Below are 5,000 nucleotides of genomic sequence, written 5' to 3' on the forward strand. Positions count from 1 at the left end.
GAGGAAGGCGGGCGGGAGGAGAGGCGCGACGAGCGGCCGGTTTTCCCCGCGAAGAGACGTGAGGGGGGCCGCCGTGGCCGCGGAGGAGGGCCGGACCTCGGGGACGGGGAGAGACATCGACCGGAGCCCCCGCCGCCGACACCAGAAACACGCGCGGGTCCATCGCACCGCCGTGCGCCCAACCCCGGCGCGGTGGCGGTCCCCGCAGGACGTCTTCCCGGAGGACGGCGGGGCCGGACGAGCCCCCCGACGACACCTCGGCCGGCGGACCCACCGCCGACGGACGACGGACGACCGCTAAGCCTCTCTTCCCTCGCGAGGCCGGGACGCGCGAAGGCCTCCCCATCCTCAACAAAAGGCCCGCGGGTTCCCCCAAAGAACACGCAGCGCTAAGGCCCGCAGCCGCGGGGCCGAGACGCCCTTCCAACTGCTCCACCCGCCTGACCGAGCGGCTCCCGGACCGCGGCCGGCCGCCCGGGCCCGTGCGTGCCCGGCCGCCCCCCGAAGGGGGTCCGGCAGCACGACCGGGCCGGCCGGCCGGGGAGAACCGACGGAGGGCGGGGAGGGGGAACGACACGGCGGAACGAGGGCCAGCGACGGCAGGGGCGACGGGAACGGCCCCCGGAAGGCGCCTCACCCGGGAAACCGAGAGACCGCTCGGGCGGCGAACGGACACGCGAGGTAAACCGACGGGAATCACACCGCCCCACGACACCTGGGGCAGTCCCCGCCACGCCTGCGGCACCGATCCGGCCCGAAACCGACGGCCCCCCGGGGAGCCCGGGAAGACTCAACACGGGAGACTACCGACGCCGCCGCCACCGCCGAAGACCCTCGAGCGGGAATGGGCCCCGACGCGTCCGGCGACGCGCCGCGGGCGACCGGCCGTCGTTCCCCGAAGGCCGCACACACCCGAGAGAGAGGTCGATCCCGCCGGACCCGGATCCCCGGCCCCGAGAAGGGGGAACAGGTCACCGGTAGTCCCCAACCGTGGGAACGCTGCCGGGGAGGGGGAGCGAGGCGACTCCACAACGCCGCAGCACGAGCGACTACGCGCACACGCGACACACACGGCATGTCCGCGCCGCGGGAACGGCGAAAACGGGGACGCGCGGGAGGGGGCCGCACGCGGCGGGCAGGCGAGGCGAACACGTCGGGGGGGGGGTGACGGGTGGGACCCGGGAAGCCCACCTACCACACACAGCACCCCCCCCCCCGTTCCACATCCCGCGGCGACCCTCCAACTAAACCACGAGAACCCCCCGGGCTCCAAACACGCCGGCATGACCATGGCTCTTGCCCCGCGTGATCCCTCCTCGGACTCGGAGCGAGGAGGCGCGGGCCGCGGTAGGCCAAAGGAGCACGGACACACTCGGGTTCCCCCCCAGGAGACGGGCATGGGGGGGACACCCGGCCAAAGCTACGCGCATCGGGCGGTCGGGGCGGGCGGTCGTGGGGGACCATGCGGGAGGGAACCCCAAAGAGACCGCAAGAGCACGCCCCTTCCTCGGATCGCTAGAGAAGAGACTTTTCTCAACGAGGGCGGGACGGACCCAGCCCGACGGGCCTCCAGCTGCGACCGCCGAGAGCGGCTCGCGTGCGGGCGGACGCGGGGAGGTCTGCGGTATCGGTAAGGCTCTCTTTTCTCCAGGGCATGCCTTGAGCTTTCGCGGACAGGGGAACCCGGGCCGAGGTTAAAAAAACGGGTCCCCCCCAAGAGCCAGGCCTCTCGGGCACCCGCCGGGTGGCGACGGCGGGGAGTACTTAACAGAGTACACCCCCTCTAAAGAGGGTAGTAACAAAAACCAGGCCGGCCCCGCCAACGCTCGACACCAACACCAACGCACGGAGAGCTTACGGGAGAAGGCAGCTAAGGTAGCGCGGTGGGTGGCTCGCCCAAGGGGAAAGTTCCCCCCTTCTCAGAAGACGGGCAACACCGCAGAGCCTCTCTTACCGCTATCCCTCCTCGGGGTCTCTCGACCTCCCGCCTTCAGAGGCGACACGGACCCGCCGACAACGAACCGGGAACAAAAACACGCACCGCTACTGCAGCCAGACCGAGCACAGGAGGCGCGCCGGGGAACGGGAAACGACGCCACCACTCAGAAACGGGCACCTTTGGAGGGTCAGCCCGGAACGCTCCAGGAGCACCACGAGGACCGCGAGCGAGGCACACGCACACACCGGTCGGGAAGGGCATGCGACGCGGCAGACCGGTCTACCCCTTCCCCCAAGTCAGGGGAAGAGGGCCGAGCAAACCACACCGGGCAGAGTGAGCCGCGTAAGGGCGACAGAGCACCTGACGCGTCACAGGAACCCCACGAACCACAGCGGGAAGTGCGGGGGTCAGACAGGGCTCAGGCCGGATAACCGCACCCCTGCCTTCCACACACCACCCGAGGGTGGGGAGGAGAGGCGAGGGGCCCGCTGGCAGAACGAGAAGAGCGGCCGCCATTCGCCATGAATGTCCGTCCCTCGCCTGGCGCGGCTTAGGCTCCGGCCCGAAGACAGCACGAGAGCACCACATCGATCCAGAGAGGAAAAAAAAAAAGTTTAAAACCGGGAATTTCCATACGAGCAGAGACGCAAAGTCGGGAAGTAAACCAAGCGAGAGCGGGAGAGAACACAATGCGAGACGGGAAAAGTCGTGCTTTCTAACGGGATTGGGAGAAGAAAAAAAAAAAAAAAAGAAAAAAAAAAAAAAAAAAAAAAAAAAAACTGCCAACGAAAGGGGGAAGGAAAAAAAAAAAAAAAAAAAAAGCCGGGGGACCCAATGGAGGCTCGGGAGCTCCAAGAGCCGGAGGAGAAAGAGGGGGGGGGACCTCTCTCTGCCTCAAAAATAAGCAATGCCGCAGATTTAAAAAAAAAAAAAAAAAGCTACGCTCGGGAGATGCAAGAGAGGAACACCGGGTGCGTTGAGTGGTGTGCGAGAAAAGCGGCGCGACCCGGGCTGGCCAGTGGAGAGTCTCGGGAGCCCCACAGGACGATGGGCGGAAAATAAAAACGGCAGTGGCCAGGGGGGACACAGCGGGCGAGGGGCAGGGGCACAGGCCCAGAATACAGCACCTTTCCACAGAGCCCACAGAGCCCTCCGGCCATCCCCACCAGCACGGTAAAAACAAGGGCGACAACAACCACGAAGCGGGAACACCTGACACGCGCCGCAGCCAGCCAAAAGGAAGCCGACGGTCCAAAGAGCCGCCCAAAGAAAAAAAAAAGAGGCACACCACGCTGCAAAGCACGGGAAGCACACGCGGGCCGGGCTCGAGGTGCTGCTTTGACCCAAGAGCGGAGGCTGAGGGAGCGGACGGGAATACCCAAACAGCCTCGGAGGAAACGGCAACCTGAGAAAACCATAGTCCTTTAATGTCACCCACTTAAAGGACAGCGTGTCAGTACCTATCTGCAGATACAATAAGGGCAGATCGCAACGTGTGACAATGACAACACGTGCGGGGCAGTAATTCACAGGCCACAGGGATCTTCTGGAACTCAGGCCGGGCAAAACGTCCCAAAAATCTCCCCATGAACAAGAGAACCGAACCTCAAAGGAACAACTGGTCGACCTCATAACCGTGAGAGGACCAAGAGAGCGAGATGTACATGCTGGAAAAGCCGGGCACCCCGCGCCCTCCCGGCCAAGGAACCCGAGATCAGCCGCCCGGGATATGAGGGTATGTGGAGAAAGGCAACCAAAGGGGGGGGGAGAGACTCTACAAAGCAACCGGGGACCGACGTGCAGGGAAGCCCGGACGCCGAGGCCCGCCGCCGGGGAGACCCGGGGCTCGTGCAGGAGCAACGAGAGAACGAAAAGCCCCGAGACAGCGCGGGGCCCGGGCAGGGCCGGCGGGGAGGCCGGGACAGGCGCCCGCTCTCGGCTTCGGGACGCCGAGGCCCGCCGCCGCCGCCGGGGAGACCCGGGGCTCGTGCAGGAGCAACGAGAGAACGAAAAGCCCCGAGACAGCGCGGGGCCCGGGCAGGGCCGGCGGGGAGGCCGGGACAGGCGCCCGCTCTCGGCTTCGGGACGCCGAGGCCCGCCGCCGCCGCCGGGGAGACCCGGGGCTCGTGCAGGAGCAACGAGAGAACGAAAAGCCCCGAGACAGCGCGGGGCCCGGGCAGGGCCGGCGGGGAGGCCGGGACAGGCGCCCGCTCTCGGCTTCGGGACGCCGTGGCCCGCCGCCGCCGCCGCCGCCGCCGGGGAGACCCGGGGCTCGTGCAGAAAAAGGCCTGGGTGGACTCTGACACCTATCCGTGATTCACGAAGGACCTGAGCCTTCTGGTCGACCCGCTAAAGTTCTTCCCCCCCCCCCCCGACGGCCTCTCTCATCTGTCCCAGCCTGCACGCACACCTCCGTCTTAGTCCTCTGGTACAACCTCCTACACAGAGACCGTTTCCAAACACGACACCACCTCCGGGACACACCCGCCTGCTTGCCCGGACTATCGTCACTCTGCCCGGCTAACGGCAGGCAGTTCGCCGTCCTTGTTGTCAGCGAACGAGGACCAGGAGCGTTGTACATAACTGCCACCGCTAGGTGTCGCCCGACAACCGTCTCGATCCTCAAGGAAACAACACAGATCGCTCGCTCGCGAGTCTCAAGCACTCTGGCGCTCCGGAGGGTCCTCCCATGATCAGTCGTGTCCCGTCCCCCCCCTCCCCCCCCGTGGGGCACAGGACAGGGCACTCACCACCGCTCCCGAGTGGCAAAAACGCTGGCTGGCCGTGGTCGCGCCGGGACACAGCGAACGCGGCCTGGAGTCAGGCCGACCCCCTCAGGAGACGAAAACGAAAGTATGACGGGAAGCTATGAAAACAGGCGAATCGCTCTCTCAAACAGAGAGCGTTCCGCGTGAAAGAGTGTGACTGACCGATCGATCCGTTACTCCTCGGAGTATGTGGGGCGGGCGAGGGGCTGCCTGGCACAACTAGGGGATGGTGGCATCCAAACTCGGTGTGAGGGAGGGAGGGAGGGAGGGAGGGAGGGAGGGAGGCGGCCGGC

Source organism: Peromyscus eremicus, unplaced genomic scaffold (assembly GCF_949786415.1).
Source record: "Peromyscus eremicus unplaced genomic scaffold, PerEre_H2_v1 PerEre#2#unplaced_889, whole genome shotgun sequence".
Lineage (NCBI taxonomy): Eukaryota > Metazoa > Chordata > Mammalia > Rodentia > Cricetidae > Peromyscus > Peromyscus eremicus.